General features: G+C 35.9%; 1 pseudogene; it reads left to right on the top strand.

Annotated features, from left to right (window-relative positions):
• Positions 1-1,390: 1,390 nt before the first annotated feature.
• LOC114471680 (uncharacterized) lies at positions 1,391-1,508 on the top strand (annotated as a pseudogene).
• The last annotated feature ends 17,507 nt before the right edge of the window (positions 1,509-19,015 follow it).

Consider the following 19,015-nt stretch of genomic DNA (forward strand, 5'->3'; position numbering starts at 1 on the left):
CAAAATGAGAAAATAAAATACAAAATGACCAGAAAAACAAACAAAATGATTTAAAAAATACAACGAATTCACACAAAATGAGAAAATAAAATACAAAATGAACGGAAAAACAGACAAAATGATTTAAAAAATACAACGAATTCACACAAAATGAGAAAATAAAATACAAAATGACAAGAAAAACAAACAAACCATGTGAATAAAGTTGCCAATCTCTGGGATTACAGAACAAAAGTAATGTGTTACTTATTAAAATGTATTTCTCATCAGCAATATTCTTTCTATTCTTCCTCAAAGGAATATTTCCTAAATGAAAGTCTGTATTTCATATATTATCAACTTTCCATCATGTTAAGACTCACACGAAGAACAAAGGAATATATGATTGAAAAAAAGCAGCTAAATATGATACATCTATAGATATGATGACGTACTTTTGGTATCAATGCTGTTAATTCACACCACTGCTGCTAAAATACATTTCACAATAAAGCGCGTCTTGTTTATATTTAGTAGATGCAGATGTGTTGCAGTTGTTTAAGACTTCTGACTCTTTTCTTTCTAAATGAGATGTGAGATGATTTTGTGCAGCTCATGGAGAAGCAAACGTCTACGTTTCCCAGCCTGTCAGACACACAAAGTCTTTATCAGACTTCACTTTGAATAATTAAAAATCACTCGTCACCTTCTGCTGCTGCTTTTACATTTTCACCCTCAGCTGTCAAAATAAAGCCCCTAATGTGCCTGGACAAGTGGAATAAAGTTATTTTACAAGAATTTCTTCTTTTATAAAAGGAAAAATGACCTTTTCATGATTATTGGATGGAAAACCTTCATTTTGTACAGTCCAGTGTCTGCATTTCCTCAGTTATTATGCGTATAGTGATGCAATGTTTAAAACCAAACAGAGGGGTTCTCAACAAATTATTTTATTTTATTTTAACAATTTGAGTCCATTTTTGCTTATTTTTTACCATTTTTTCTGCAACCACACCAAACTTGTCATAATTTAACCTATTTTCATCACTTTTTCTTACCATATTTTTGCTCCTTTTAATACATTTTTGCTACCTTACTCCCATTTTTGACATTTCTTCATGAAATATCAATGCCTTTTTTGCACATTTTTCCACTTTCAAAACATTTCCAGCACTTATAAACCCTTACCACCACTTTTCCACCTAATGTCATATATGTTGACCAATTATTGTCACTTTTAACCTCTTTTCATCATATTTCATGCTTATTTTTGCCAATTTAACCACATTCACGATTTGTCATGCCCATTATTTGCTCTTGTTAAGCCAATATTGACACTTTGTACCATTTTCTACCACTTTCTACCACTACCATTGCAAGCTTATTTTTGCAAATTTAACCACATGCACATATTAGTGGCCATACCAGCCTGTCATTGCCCGATCCCGTTAGATCTCAGAAGCTAAGCAGGTCTGGGCCTGGTTAGTAGTTGGATGGGAGACCACTGAGAATTCCAGGTGCCACAGTGGGGTGACAGTCACCCCAGTGGTATCTGTCATTGTGTCCTTGGGCAAGGCACTTCACCTACATTGCCTAGTATGAACGTAGTGTTGGTGGTGGTCGGAGGGGCCGATGGCGCACTATGGCAGCCTCGCTTCCGTCAGTCTGCCCCAGGGCAGCTGTGGCTACAACAGTAGTTTGCCACCACTAAGTGTGGAGTGAAAGAATAATCCCTTAATTCTGTAAAGCGTCTTTGAGTGTCTATGATAAAGCGCTATATAAAATTGATGCATTATTATTATTATTTGCCAGTTTAAACTAATCATTCCTACTTTTAAGCCAATATTGAGATGTTGAACACTTTTTTTTACCAATTTTTCTGACTTTTAATTTGCAACTTTTAACCAATTTTGAAGTAAATTTTTCACCATCTTTTCCTACCTTTTTGGTCACTTTTAACCCATTTTATTTATGATAAAAACAAAGATTTACATTTTTAAGATGACTATATACTATAGCACAAATAATAATAAACTTCCTGCCACTTCTTCATCAAATTTTGATGCGTTTTCTGCTCACTTTTCCCACATAATGTTGCATATGTTGAGCCATTTCACCACATTTTATGTTCATTTTTAGCCAATTTATCCACATTCACGATTTTCATGCCCATATTTTGCTAGTTTAAACTAATTTTCCGGACATTTTTTTAATTCCATTACCCACAATTACAAACTTTTAACCAATTTCTGTGGTTTTTAAATTTTATTTCAAGACCCTTTTCACCATTTTTTGGTCACTTTCAACCCATCTTAATTCTAATTAAACAAGAATTTACATCTTTAAGATGACTATATACTATAGAGCAAATAATAGTAAACATTCTGGATAACAGTGGATATTATTCAGATGAATAAATAAATGTGGTTATCACAGATTCATAGAACAATAGACCATAATTTTACTGACTTTATGGATGGACCCCAAAAATCTCTCCCCTTTTTTCCCCCTTATAGATGGTCCTGTTTCCACATGACTGATCTACAATGTTCATGTCTGTGTTCAACCACCTGTAGGTACAGTGGGGGTCCTCGGGCTCTGAAACCTTTATTTTGGCGGTCGCTAAAGGGCTGAACAGGTTGAGAACCACTGAAATAGAGGAATAAAAACTATGATCAATGTATCTGTGATTTGGTTAAAATCCTGCTTTTATTGCCTTTGACACATGACGTTCTCTCTATGGGCTTTTCAGGGTCAGTCATCAGGTCGCACTGAGGAAAAGGATGATGTATAAATGCTCCTGCAACGTATCAAAGCGACCAAAAGCAACACGCTCCGTTTTCCAGTGGCTCAACCCAAGCTTCTAATTACCCAGACATCCAATCTCCCAAAACGTTCATCAATCAAAAACGTCCAGAAATCACCCGAGAGAGGTGCAGACTGTCCAAATCAAACACAGCCGAGGAATCTCCAACGAAACGAACTGGAAGTCAGCGTGCCCTGATAGTGTGTGTGTGTGTGTGTGTGTGTGGGGGTAGGAAAATCATTAGAACCCACCACGGCACATAGGGAGGAGATGGAAAATAGTGCAGATTTAATGAAAAATCATCACATTTCTGCTGACAAACTCATAAAGTATTTTAAAAGTATCATTTTTTTTTTACATTTGTGACCCTGAGCAGGAACAAGAATGGATGAACATCCAGCTCCATGAAAAAAAGATATGAATCTGTCTCAAAGTCAAGCTTTTATCGTTGTCATAACGACAGTGATGAATTGCAGCCAATAGCCATCATCATCTACCAATCAGCTACCAAAAGTAAAAACCATTCAAACATCAGATTTACATCATCCTTAGATGTAAAACTGCTGACAAAGCTCAACATAACAGATTCTATTCCTGTGTGATTAATAGCTCTGTAATATCACGCCGTCCGGAGTAGTTTTTATTAAAGTCACTTTCTTTCCCATCAGCCATGACGCTGCATATTGTGGATTTCCCAAATCCAAAAGAAAACCCAAGCTCGCTGACTAAAGGCGTTGCCGTTAGCGCTAAACACTTCAAACGTTACAGAATCATCAAAATGCAACTTTAGAGCTTAAATTAACTTTAGCCCAAAGCACCAGTCGAGCCCTGAATGTTGGTCTTTTCTAAGTAAATCAGACTCTTAAAGATAAAACAGATGCTCCTGCTGTTCACGTACAACACATTTATTTGCAAAGAGTAACGTTGAAACAAACCAGCTCTAAATATACAATGAAATTTTTAATCTACGTCTTGTAATTTATCTGAGAATATCACAATTTTAAAACACAAGCTAAAAACCTTTTTTATTCAGTTTGGCTTTTATGTAGTGCTTTGTGATTTGTAGGGTTCTTACATTTTTTTTAATGTTTATATGTTACTTTTTTTAAATATGTTTTTTTTTAAATGTTCCCTTCTCCGCCTTCAGTTTTCTAATTTGGGGTGCAGATTCATGATCCTCACAGAATGAACCAGATTGATTGATTGATTGATTGATTGATTGATTGATTGATTGATTGATTGATTGATTTGAGAACGCCCCTTTTCTCTCATAAATATAGATATTTACGTGTTTTTATGTATCATATTATGGATTATTCAATATAAAGTCCTCTGTCTCAGACACATTCTCCTCTACGTCACTTTCACTGTGAAAGAGCTGTTCCAAAATGAGGACACTGTCTCCTCCCCCTCAACCCATGTTTTCTTCTTCTTAACTCAGACAAGACTGAGATCATTGTACTGGGTCCACGACACCTTAGAGAAACCTATGCTAGCCTAACTGCCCTAGATGGCATTACTCTGGCACGAAGCACAACTGTTAGAAACCTTGGGGTTCTATTTGATCAGGATTTATCCTTCAACTCTCACATAAAACAAACTTCAAGAACTGCCTTCTTTCATCTCCGTAACATTGCTAAAATCAGATCTATCCTGTCTCAGGGCGACGCCGAAAAGCTAGTCCATGCTTTTGTTACCTCTAGACTGGATTATTGTAATTCTCTTTTAGCAGGCTGCCCGAGCAAGTCGCTTAAGACACTTCAGCTGGTTCAAAATGCTGCAGCACGTGTACTGACTAAAACTAGGAGAAGAGATCACATTACTCCTGTATTAGCCTCTCTGCATTGGCTTCCCATAAAATATAGAATAGAATTCAAGATTCTTCTTCTCACTTATAAAGCCCTAAATGGACAGGCACCAGTCTATCTCAAGGAGCTTGTAGTGCCATACAATCCCCCCAGAACACTACGCTCTCAAAATGCCTGACTACTCGTTGTTCCATTCGTCTCTAAAAGTAGTATAGGAGGAAGAGCTTTCAGTTATCAGGCCCCACTTCTCTGGAACCATCTACCAACCACGGTTCGGGGGGCAGACACCCTCTCTACCTTTAAGGTTAGGCTCAAAACATTCCTCTTTGATAAAGCTTTTAGTTAGGAACCAGCTCATAGCTCATAGTTAAGATGCAATAGGCATAGACTGCCAGGGGGGTCTGGCATGCTCGGTTGGAGAGAGGTTGGAGAGGGTGTTAAGAGAGAGGTCATTTAGGTTAGAGAGGGACCGGAGAGGGTCCCATTCCTCTCTCAAACACTCCCTCTATATCTGCTTCTTCCCTTGTGTGTTTGCTCCTGTACTCCTTCTGGCTTTTGTCTTGCAGGTCCGTGGGATCCTCAGTGTGGAGTTACAGAGACTCAACAACTCTGTCTCCACCCTTTCCTCTGCACACACCCAACACAGCATAACGTGGATGGCTGTTCATCATAGGAATGGGATCCACACAAGGTTCCTGCTGCTTAACAGAAGGTTTTCCTTGCCGCCATGATGAATTCATGTTGGGTGTGGGATACATATGTATGTGTATATACGTATATATGCATATGTGTGTATCCATAAAATGAAGAGTCCGTCCTTAAGACTGCTCTACTGTAAAGTGTCTTGAGATACCATTGGTTATGATTTGGCGCTATACAAATAAAAGATTGATTGATTGATTGATTGATGATTGATTGTAATCTCCACAGTTGTGCACATCTATTTATTAATGATCTAAAACAGACAGGGGCACCTGGTGACCCTCAGGCTCATTTTGTGCACAAATGTATCCAAAAAACACACAAACATACAAAAAAAAACACACAAAACAGACAGAAATGACAGTAAAACAAACAAAACAACCCAAAATGAAAATGCAATTACATCAAAATGACAAATGTGACCCTCAAAAATTGCTATTTTTGTGTTTTCTGCTGTAATAAAAGTTGTCTCAGTGACTCCAAGATCTTGACTTAATTTCTCCAAAATGGCCACTTCATTAACAGAAATGTGATGTGATTATTTACAGGAAATTGCAGAGATGCAAAGAAAATTAAAGAACTTAAAGTTGCAACGATGAGCACAGAAATCAGGCAGTTTCATTGGATTTGTGTTGATTTCAGATTTTACTGCTTATATCTTGACGTAAACTGTAAGATTAGCAAAATCATCCATACATTCCTTTATTCAAACTAAACACTGAGACATATACTTTCCTACGAGCACAGATAAACCATGAACTTGACTTTATGGATCCAGAGTTACTCATAGATGATAGATGCTTCATCCCACAGTAAAAATAAGGCCTCACACATCGACTCTAATCACTGTGAATTTATCACTGACGTCTCTGATGTTCCCACAGCTCGTCTTCACTCATCCACAAACGCTTGGAATATCAGTTTTTAGGTTTGTGATGAAGATAAAAGGAGCACTCAGAGTGTGAAATGGTCCCATTTTAAATCTTTGCTAAAGTGGAATAATAAACCCCCATCAGAGTTTTTACACTCCGTAACCTCAGCTGTTTGCAATTCTCATCCTAATTTACAGCTCGCGGCAGTGAATTGTTAAATCCCACCTCCAGGGCATCAGTTAGGAGTTGGTTTCATCTGTTCTCACCACCCACTTATCACAATATCTCAGAAACTGTCACTTAGATTAAAAACATTTTTAATCTAAAAAAAACACAATTTTTCAGAATAGTAATTTTTTTTTATTGGTCCCACAGCGCTAGCTAACATCATGTAGCACAAAAAGGTATTTAAAGTGATTCACATGTCAAACTTAAGACCCGGGGCCCAAATCTGGCCCTTTAGAACATCCAAACGGTCCTCAGGAGAATGAAGAAAACCATCAAATCATCTTGTAACTCAGGGGTTCTCAACCTTCTCAGCCCACGAACCCCAAAATAAAGGTTCCAGAGAGCAGGGACCCCCAGTGTAGCTGAAGGTGGTTGAACACAGACATAGACATTGTAGATCAGTCATGTGGAGACAGGACCATCTATAAGGGGGAATAAAGGGGAGAGATTTTTGGGGTCCATCCATAAAGTCAGTAAAATGATGGTCCATTGTTCTATGAATCTGTGATAACCACATTTATTTATTCATCTGAATAATATCCACTGTTATCCAGGATGTTTAGTATTTGCTCCATAGTATATACAGTATATAGTCATTTTAAAGGTGTAAATCATTGTATTAATTTGAAATAAAAATCGGTTCAAAGTGAAGTAAAAAGTGGTGAAATGGGGTTTAAAAAAAACATAAAAATTGGTTAAAAGTTGCAAACTAAAGTGACGGGCCAAAAACATTCACAAAAAGTGCTAAAAAGGGTTAAAAGTGTCAATATTGGCTTAAAAGTGGCAGAAAAAGTATGAACAATTAATTAAAACTGGCAAATAATGGCCATGACAAATCCTGACAGTGGTTAAATTGGCAAAAATAAGCATGAATTATGGAGAAAAGAGGTTAAAAGTGACAATTATGGGTCAAAATATGTGACATTAGTTGGGAGAAGAGGTGGAAAGGATTTATCATTCATAAAGTCAGTAAAATGATGGTCCATTGTTCTATGAATCTGTGATAACCATATTTATTTATTTATCTGAATAATATCCACTGTTATCCAGGAACGTTTAGTATTTAGATGTAAAATTTAAATAAAATGGGTTAAAAGTGAACAGAAATGGTGGAAAAGGTGGTGAAATGGGATTTTAAAAACCACAGGAAAAGGGTTCAAAGTGTCAATGTTGGCTTTAAAGTGGCAGAAATGGGGGGGGGGGGGGGTAATGTAATCTAAAAAGTAGGAACAGTTTGTTTTAACTGGCAAATAATGAGTATGATATTTTTATTTCATTTTTTTTTTTTTTTTTTCACTTTGTGAATGTGGTTACATTGGCAAAAACAAAGCATGAAACATGGAATACGAAGAGATGCTTTTGTTTTGAACAAAGAGGTCAGAACACATTAGTCCAGTTTTAAAGTCTTTACACTGGCTCCCAGTCAGTCTCAGAATAGACTTTAAAGTTCTGCTGCTGGTTATAAATGTGTGAATGGGTTTAGGTCCAGAATACATCAGTGACATGTTAGTCAGGTATAATTTTTGATCATGTAAAGCACATTGAGTAGCCTTGTGTATGAAATGCACTATACAAAGTTCGGATTGTACGATCGTTCACGGTAAGAAGAACAAATGTAGGGAGTGGTGAACCAGTCTTGATCCAGTAAAAACTGACCAGTAAAAGCTGTAAATGGACTGATATGTATCTGTGGAGCAGTGAGGAGAAGACTTTATGTAGACATGGAAACTCAACACACACAAATCTTTGTTAATAGGAGCACAGCCGCCCGCCTACCTGCTCGTTCTGATTGGCTGAGTCGTTTGCAGGGCACCCTCATCAGCCAATAGGGTGCGGCCAATGTGACGATGCGGCTTTTACGTGGATTTTTTTAGGGAAATTGCTAAATTATTGGAATGCGGCCAATACAGCGGTGCGTTCAATAGCCCGGAAAATACGCTACTATTTGTATGATTAGGATGATGAACGTTTTCACTAAAGTATAATTTCAAGTTTCCCAAGATGCATCTGGAACCTACAGTGTTAAAAACCTGAATCACACTGAGGCTAAATATCTCTGTTGATTCTCCACTTTTATTTTGAAAGTTCTGAAAACATTTGAAGTGAGAAAGTGACCAAGTAGAATATCAACATGTGATGATTTGATCCATAAAACTCACGTAGACACATTTCAGAAATCCTCCATTGGGCTACTGACTAAACTTCCTGTTAATTTCAAAACAAGAGCCCCATTAACAAAAAACAAATTAAACTAATGAAGAGATGCTTTTGTTTTGAAAAGGGGACTAACATGGTGGTACGTTAGTATGATATTTACAATACAGCCTATGACTTTGTGAATATTGTATATTTCCAAATGTTTTTTGGATCAAAAATGCGTTTTAATCAATGTTTTCCACTGACGGAGTGGTTCTGTACGGTTGCCAGTAGACGTTAGAAAACTGATTCCCAAAGAAGCCAAAGTAGTTTAATGATCGGCAATGAGCTTCGTCATCAATCGACCTTCTAATGCACTTCAGGAAGTCGGAAAACCCAGAGTTCCCAGTTGTCTGGAACGCAGTCGGTTTCCTACTTTGTTGACCCTTGACACTTCTTCATTAGTTTTTTACCACTTCTGTAAATAAGGCTCTTGTTTTGAAGTTAACAGGAAGTTTAGTCAGTAGCACAAATCTCTGAAATGTGTTTCCATGAGTTTTATGGATGAAATGAGCACATGTCGATGTTCTACTTGGTCACTTTCTCACTTCAAGTGTTTTCAGGACTTTAACAGAGATATTTAACCTCAGTGTGATTCAGGTTTTTAACGCTGTAGGTTCCAAATGCATCTTGGGAAACTTGAACGTTTACTTCAGTGGGAACGCTCATCATCCTCACCATACTTATAGCATGTAGTAGACAGTATATACTCGTTTCAAACCCAGCCAAAGACGCACACACACGTTCACGCCAACGGGTCGATTTAGAAACTCTAATAAAACTGTCATATGAACAAAAATGATAACGAAAGCTGATTTATTCCACGAGCTGGACGGAAGCGTCTCCAGCGTATCGTACAGTAAACACAGATAGAGACGGTTCTTCCTTCACACTCGGGTCACACTGTCTCTGTTGGAGCCGTCAACGCTGGCACACGTCGACTGTGACGTACGCACGGAAATTAAAGTGAAAAAACCCTCTGGCTGAACTCAACCTCAGGGACATTTGGAGCCAAAAAGGCGATAACTGTGGAATATTGGCTCCTGCTATCGCTCACGTCTCATTTAATAAGAAGAATGCCTCTATCTAGTTAGGACGTTTCCTACGCTTATTAAGACAGAGAGAGAATCAGCTGACAAAATCTTGATCACTTTTGATGTTGCGTTTCTCTATAAATCACACGTAGACGTTTAGATAAATAAACAAAAGCAGCAGAAGTGTGAGAACAGGAGGTGGAAACAAGCATTAGGACACGATTAGGTTCTGCACCTCAAGAATTCCCCCAGTGTCACCGTGATTCCTGCTCAGAACATTACTTTACACACGATATTCTCAGATTAATTTAACGGTGCAGTGTTGGCCTGTAAACGCAGCTGGATTACTGTTTTACACACACACACACACACACACACACACACACACACACACACACACACACACACACACACACACACGCTGAGTGCTCTCAGGAATAAACGCTTAGTGGATGAAAACAAGCACCTGGCCCGACTTCGTCAGGGTGCTTTTTTTTATGATTCTATAACCTTTAAACTGTGAAAATATGCAAGACATTCAAACTAAGTGGTGGTAAAAGAAACACCTCAAATGTTTTTTTATGTTTCGGATCAAGTTTTGTTGTTTTACGCCTTATTTCTAAATCAGAGAAAGCAACAAACACGTGATTGTATCTGACCTGAGGGTCACATGATCAATATTCATGTCAGCATTTAGAATAAAGACCAGTCAGAGCATTAGTCAGATAAGATAAGATAAGCTTTATTTGTCCCACAAGTACAAGAAAGAACAAAATGTTTGTGTGTTTTTCATTTTGTGTGTATTTATTGTGGTTTTGTGTATTTTTGAAATAGTTTTGTGCATTTTCTTATCATTTTGAATATTATTCTCTCATTTTGTTGTGTGTTTTATGCTTGAATTTGTGTATTTACAGTCATCTTGTGAGTTTTTGGAGTAGTTTTGTGTATTTTATTTGATCTTTTGTGTATTTTAGTTGTTCTTTTGTATATTTTCCATTTTTTGGTGTATTTCACCGTTGTCTTCTGTGTTATGAGTAGTTTTGTGTATTTTGTTTATCCTTTTGTATATATTTCCATTATTTTGTGCATTTCATAGTCATCTTATGTGTTTTTTGGAGTATTTTTTGTGTATTTTGTTCATCTTTTTGTAGAAAAACAAGACTTTTACCCACAAAAAAATAAGTCACTGATGAGACAATCTGAAAAAGTCCCTCAAAAACCACTGAAAAAGTTGCTTTTTTAGAAAAAGGTCTGAGTTTCTGGCTTCACTGCAATATAAAACAGATTAAATAACCAACTCACTACAGGTGGGAACAATTACCTCTCATGCTTCCCAGCTGAACTTACACACACTTTATAATATTTTGCATAATTTACGTTTAATTTGTGTATTTTCCAGTCGTCTTGTGTGTTTTTGGAGTAGTTTTGTCTATTTTGTGCATCTCTTGTGTATTTTTTCTCTTTTTTGTGTGTATTTCACGGTTGTCTTCTGTGTTATTAGAGTAGTTTTGTGTATTTTGCTTAAGCTTTTGTATATATTTCCATCATTTTTGTGTATTTTAAGGTCATCACGTGTGTTTTCGGAGTATTTTTGTGTATTTTGTTCATCCTTTTGTACATAAACCCACAAAAAAACATGTCACTGATGAGACAATCTGAAAAAGTCCCTCAAAAACCACTGAAAAAGTTGCTTTTTTAAAAAAAAAAGTGGGCATCACTGCAATAAAAAACACATCAGTTAACCAATCACTACAGGTGGGAAAAATTAACTCATGCTTTGCAGCTGAACTTACACACACTTTATAATATGTCTTTAAAAATGGCAGAAACATAAAAAAAGTTGTATTTTTTACAGTTCTCAGCTGTCCTGGGTGTACATACAGTTAATTTTAAGCTTGAATGCTGCTTTTTAAGGTGATTTCCATTGATTCTGGAGCAGAGAAAATGCTGTTGGTTTTAAATTTAATTGTATTAAAAATACGACTCATATCTTTATTGGTGCGTTAATGTCTTTATAAACATGTGCTCTTTAATACTGCACTAGTATGTCTCAGAGCACATTTTGATGAAGACTAAAGTGTAAAAACCTAAACATTCTCCAAATAAATGAACGTCAATGTTGAAATATTTATTTACCAGAGTTTCAATAAGCCTGCAGAACGAGAGCGTAAACAAGTGCAGAGTTAAAGCTGAGCTGTGGTTGGATGTAAGTGGAAATAAAAATAAAGTGGTGTGTGACAGCAGACGATTGTATAACCTCCGTGTTAACCACACATATTTCCTTTCTGTAATTCAGAATAACTCTGTCAGTTCCTGATGAAAATAAAAGTGCTTTCTTTCTCTGATGTAAATCTTCTCTAAAACATATAGTAATCTGTAACTTTACACCTGAGGTAAAACACATTCTCACTCCTACACGTCTCTCAGCCAGTGCGTGGCTTTGCGTCTCCTTTCAATCATTTCCACTGTTTTCACAGCAGAAAATCTGCACGGTCATCATTCTGTGGGAATTCACAGGTTTCACATTTAAACACTGTTTGTTGTTAAGGGAAACAGTGGAACGTGGTTTGGATACGTCGTGTTTCTCTGCTGATTATTACACACGCAGACAGATTATTACAGCATAGGATTATATTTTACTTTAAATTATTGCTTTGTCATAACATTTCATCACATGAAATAAACATGTTGAGTCGTGTTTATTTGCTGACCAGTGACTCGCTGTTTTAGTTTAATTAGCAGCAGCAGGGACACACTTTGTTAGCGATGAAGTACAGCAGGGGTTCTCAACCTTGAGGTTGGGACCCCATTTAGGGTCACGAGACACTGGGAGGAGGTCCCCAGATGCCTTTAAGGAAGTGAGAATATATATATTCTCTACACCAAACCTGACATATTTTAACCTATTTTTTATCACTTTTTCTTGCCATATTTTTGCTATTTTAATGCATTTTTGCAATATTTATTTATTGTATTTCATTTATTGTTTTATATGTATTTTATTTATTCAATTTTATTTAATTTATGTAGTTGTTCATGTTATTTGTGTTATTTATTCATGTTATTTGTGTTATTTATTCATGTTATTTATTATTTATTTATTTATTCATTCATTTATTTATTCATTTATTCATTTATTCATTTATTCATTTATTCATTTATTCATTTATTGTACCTTAACTTATTTTATTGATTTATTATCTTTATTTTATCTTAACATATTTTATTTATTTATTTATTTATTTATTTATTTATTTATTTATTTATTTAATCTTAATTGTATTTATTTATTTATTTATTTATTCATGGATTAATTTATTAATGTATTTATTTATTCATTTTATTTTGCCTTATTTTTTATTTTATTTTGCCTCGAGTGATTCCTTAATTGGTTACATTTCCTTTGCATTGTAACTTCCTTGTTTTCTGTTTTACTTCCTGTGCAAAAAAATGGGGAATCTCGTTGAATTGATCAGAAAACTCCATCCTGTCTATATTTATGCAATTTTATTTAATTTTTTAAATGCCTTCTATTATTACCGTCCAGTCTGTCAGCCTAATAAACTCAACCTTAACCCTAAACACTATGAAGAGAAGAGTGAACAGGGGGAGTGAGTGTGTGTTTAATGGTGACAGAGCTATTTGTGGAATAGGTTGGTGTTCACTTTTTAATGACGTCTGAACTAATCCCTGCTTCTTTCTGTGCCACACTTTGACATATGAGCCAACGAAATGTGGGCGTATCTATGTTATGTAAATCTATGTCTGTCATATATCTAGAAATCAAGTCAAAGCAGAAAAGGAACTTGAACCCAAAGCCGCAGTGATTGCTTTAAAAACCAGGCCTAACATAAATGTTTTTATACTGCCCACAAGCTGCCAACAGCCTGTCACATATTTCACTGTACCACACTTACACTCTTCACACATTTAATTTGAAAATAACTCTCTTAATTTGAAAATAACACTCCTAAAAAATACTTGGAGTCGTCAGAGTGGCTCTGGATTACATCGGCTGTAACTATTTGATTACATTTCACCAACGGTAACTGTGCTGGTCTTCATCAGTGTGAAGATAACAGTGAAGCATTGAGGGCAACCATTCTCAACTTCTGCGTCGGGACCCTTAATTCGGTCGCAGACCCAGTTTTTATGGGTCGCAAGCAAAAAAAAATGAAATTTAACGAAGCTGTAAAACCTGTAATGGTGAATTTTACCACATTGTGCAGTAGAAGTTGAGTTTAATTAAAATAATCATTCATTTTATGTACTTTTGAACTGTTTTTTTTTTTTTCTTTTTAAATTGCACTTTTTGTTTAATTTATAATAGTGTGACTATTCTAAAACAAAACATTTAATTTATGTATTCTTGTTGTCTTTTTAAATATGATACCATTATTTTGTATATTTTATAGTCATGTTTTTGGAGTAGTTTTTTTTGTTTATTCTGATGTATATTTTCCATTTATATGTATTTTCTGTTATCTTGTGTGTTTTTTGGAGTAAGTTTGTGGTTTTTGTTCATACTTTTTTATATTTTCCACATATTTGTGTGTTTTATAGTCATTTTTTGTGTTTTTCGAGTAGTTTTGTGTTTGATAGTATGGTATTTTCAGTCCATTTGTGTATTTTGTAGTCGTTGTGTGTGTTCTTGCAGTATTTTCGTGGTTTTTGGTTACACATTATTTATCTTTTTCTGATTATTTCTGTATTTTATTGTCATCTTGTGAGTTTTTGGAGTAGTTTTGTGTATTTTGTTTAATCTTTTGTATATTTTTCTGTTTATTTGTGTATTATTAGTCATGTTGTGTGTTTTTGGAGTAGTTTTTTGTTTATCCTTTTGTATATTTTCCATTTATATGTATTTTTTTTTTTATCTTGTGTGTTTTTTTGGAGTAGGTTTGTGATTTTTTTTTCATACTTTTTTATATTTTCCACATATTTGTGTGTTTCATAGTCATTTTGTGTGTTTTTCTAGTAGTTTTATGTTGGATTGTTTGGTTTTTTTCTGATTATTTCTGTATTTTATTGTCGTGTTGTGTGTTTTTGGAGTAGTTTTGTGTTTATCCTTCTGTATATTTTCCATTTATATGTATTTTTTGTTATCTTGTGTGTGTTTTTGGAGTAGTTTTGTGTATTTTGTTTATCCTTTTGTGTACTGTGGCTGTTATTTCATGTGTTTTCCTGTCATTTCGTGCGTTTTCTTACAAAATGAGTTGCACTGCTATAGATAGTATACGAACAGATGAGACACAGATCAAAACTGAACTGATAGGGTAACTTAATGGAAAAAGGAAAGAGCACCAGCATAATATTAAATAATCTTTGTTTAAACAAAGCTGTGTGAATTGTTTAATTGTCTCACTGGCTTTGTGATGGAAGCAAAAGCGACATAAGTGACATCTGTACAGAAGCGCTACATAGCGTTACATTTATTGTAATCTTATTATTTAACAAATGTGTTTTTATATCTGGATTGAGGCGTTAGAACGTTTCAACCTGAGTTGACAAAAACAAAAGAGAACGATTTAGTTTTTGTTCTCACGATTAAAGATAATTTAAGTCATATAGTCTATATATACGTTTGATTTTCTTATGATATAATAATCATATTGCACAATAAATGTATCATCCAACATTAATTTCCCCTGTTGCTTGATTTTACGCTACATCTGAGATGTTTTGGACAAACTTCACATTCATCCCAGAGTTTTTAGGCTGAGTTACTGAACTCACTTTGTTGTTCTCCGTCTTTTTCTTGTGTAAACTAGTTAAAATCACTTCTCCTCTGTTTTTCCTGAACAGATTGAGCTGAAATGTGGTAGCTATAATCTATGGATGTGTACGCGTCGATGTTCAGAGCCCGATTTTGGATTTGGGGCCCCAAAACAAAAAACAGAAGTTGATTTCTTTTTATTTGCGAGTCAAATATTACAACGATTAGTGGAACCAAATCATATCTATATATAAATGGGGGCCATTACCCCGTACGTGTCACGGAGGCCCCATTTTTCAAATGATGAGATGCTCGAAGCCCTTTTTTTTTTTAAATAGGGCCAGGGGGCCCACCCCACATTTCCGGTACGTTCCAAATTCATGGGAACATAGTCATGTGATACATCGTTTCAAAGATAATTCAACGTAGATTACAATTATACCTCACACAATTTGGCCCAGGAGGCCCACCCCCCTTTTTTGGCAATTTCCATTTAAGTTGTTTTCTCATTTATTTGTGAGTCAAATATTGTGACAGTTGGTGATACCGAATCATTGGCACATACCAATATATGAATGGGATCCATTACTCCATATGTGCCACGGGGGGCGCCATTTCTGATAAATTTCTAAATTTATCAGAACATAGTTGTGTGATATATCGTTTCAAAGATAATTCAACATAGATTACAACTTTATGTCGCACAATTTCATTTTTTATACCCGGTGGAACGGAGTCATTTGACTGAATTCTCTGGAAGGCGTTACATGTTATTCGGCGCGGAGACGTTCCGCGGGCTCGGCTGTGGTTCATCAGAACTTGTCAATAAATATGTTTCTTACTCAATCTTACGGAGCACCATTGGCTACTTTTAAAGCCAGCTGAGTAAGTACAGATTGATATTACTGCTGTATCATATATTTGCCCTCAGGAGTTCAACTACTTAAGTGAAGAAATGTTTTTGTACCTTCGATGCCTTTGAGCAAATATCGTTCACTTCCCATTAAGGACAACAGGAGCAGAAATGCCATCCTAATGGTCCTAATGATGTATTCAGTTACCGTGAGGTAGAAATCCAGATTAAGAAAACGTCTCTACCATAAAAGCTGCACAAGCAAACCTAGCATCACCTGTTACCTGAGGATCAGAGTAAAGGCCTTTGTTTATTATCCAATGGGAGAATCTACAGGTTAACAGTAATGAGATTAAAACCAAGAGCTTTTCTAAAAGTGAGACTCGTTTATTTTTACAGCTTTGATTTGGTTTTTATTTCTGCATCACAGAAGAAGAAAGAAAAGAAAACACAGAGAAGGTGAAGGTCACAATGAAACACGAAGAGCTTGGAGGAGAACGTGACATTTATTTTAGGGGTTCGTAATTATGGTCTCATCTTGATAAATGAGGCGTTCCTGGAGGTTGAGTTGAGACCAAAAATCTTTTTAAAAAACCACGACAATGTTGAACAGTTAAAGAACATTCTCTCTCTTTGGATTTAGTTTCATTTTAATTACATTTGACAGGGAAAAACATACGAGTCCTCAAAAAGCAGAACATGTCAAATCCTCAATCTTATATTAAAAAGCTCTGATAAGTGAAGAATTATTTTAAATATTTGAAAATATGATTTTTCTTTTGTCAGGCGAATGTACAGTAAGTGTTTAGAAGGAATTCTGACACCTCTGAAGAAGACTGGCAGTTGACAGTCGAAAACATTGTCAGGAGATCAAAGTAAATTTCCTGAAAAAAGGAAATGTTAACATATTATTCAAACAGTAGACAAAATAAACTTTATGGAATTAATACGCAGAAGTCAAGGACACATCAAAGCAATCAGCAGACACCTCTGAAGAAGAATGGCAGTTGACAGGTGAAACACGTCAGGAGATCAAAGCACATTTAAAAAATACTAATGCAACAATTTTATATAGCGCTTTTTTGGACACTCAAAGTCGCGTTACAGAATTAAGGGATTATTCTTTCACTCCACACTTAGTGGTGGTAAGCTACTTAGCTACTATTGTAGCCACAGCTGCCTTGGGGAAAAAAGTTGTCTGAATAAATGAAACCTGAACATATGTCTCCACTCAGGTGTGCCTCATCTGCTCTTTGCCTTATTTTACTATTTAAAGGTGTGGCTCTCCACTCAGTTAGTTGGTTTGGTAGTTTTGTTTCTCCTCAGATGGTTCATTTGGTTCTTCAACACTCTGACCTCGGACGGATCCAGATGCATTTTGAAACGTGCCGTTCCTGAGGTTGTTTATGGCTTTGCTGTCTGTGTCAACATCACCAAGACAGTTTGTAATAGACGAGTGGAACGTTATCTTTGGCACCTTAGTCAGATCATCCTCCAGATGTGAGCCAGTTTTCTCATTTAAAGTAAATAAGGTGATGTGGTGACATTATCATTCACATACCTCTACAAAACAGACGTCTAGTGTCCCAGGGAACAGTTTTATTCAATATTAATCCAACATGACGAAGCTTAAACTCATCATGCAAAGGGTCACAAAGGTCTAACTGAGAGTCTTGTGTTGTGGGGGTAACTACGCTGGTTATATTTACGTTTTCTTACCAAACTACACATTCACTGCCATAGAGCAGTGGTTCTCAACCTTTTCAGACCCCGACCTCCAAAATCAAGGTTCCAGAGAATGGGAACCCCGACTGTACCTGAAGGTGGTTGAACACAGACATGAACATTGTAGAACAGACATGTGGAGACAGGGCCATCTATAAGGGGGAATAAAGGGGAGAGATTTTTGGGGTCCATCCATAAAGTGAGTAAAATGATGGTCCATTGTTCTATGAATCTGTGATAACCACATTTATTTATTCATCTGAATAATATCCACTGTTATCCAGGAACGGTTAGTATTATTTAGGTCATAGTTTATAGTGATCTTAAAGATATAAATCCTTGTTTTAATCAGAATTAAAATGGGTTAAAAGTGACCAAAAATGGTGGAAAAGGTGGTGAAATGAGATTTTAAAAACCACAGTAATTGATTAAAAGTTGCAAATTAGTGTGGCAAAAAACGGAGAGAAAAAGTGGTAAAAACAAGGGTTCAAAGTGTCAATATTAGCTTAAAAGTAGCAGGAAAAAGTAGTAAAAATTAGTTTGAACTGGCAAATAATGGACATGACAAATCATTAATGTGGCTAAATTGGCAAAAAAAAAATAAGCAAGAAATATGGTGAAAAGAGGTTAAAAGTGACAATAATGGGTCAACAAATGTGACATTAGGTGGAAAAGTGGTGGAAAAGGTTTATTAGTGCTGAAAATGTGTGAAAATTGTGCAGAAAAGACATTAAAATTTGATGGAAAAGTGGCAGAAATAGGAGTGATGTGGCAAAAATGCATTAAAAGGAGCAAAACAAATGGCCAAAAAAAAATTTCAAAACATGGCAAGTTTGGTGTAGTTGCAGAAAAATAAGCAAATGGGCTCAAATTGTGTAGAAAATATTCCTAGTTTCTTAAAGGTATCTGACAACCCTCTCCCGGTGTCTTGCAAACCCAAATGGGGTGCCGACCCCAAGGTTGAGAACCCCTGTCATACACGAGTATGGCTTTAGAAGGTTGAAAACATGGATGCAGCTGCTCTGCTGTGTCTGTCTTTGGTGGAACTCCAGCAGGAGAACGTTCTGTTTCTACACTTTCCCTGCAGCTGCTTCAT

This window comes from Gouania willdenowi, chromosome 10, assembly GCF_900634775.1.
Source record: "Gouania willdenowi chromosome 10, fGouWil2.1, whole genome shotgun sequence".
In the NCBI taxonomy this organism is placed as follows: Eukaryota; Metazoa; Chordata; class Actinopteri; order Blenniiformes; family Gobiesocidae; genus Gouania; species Gouania willdenowi.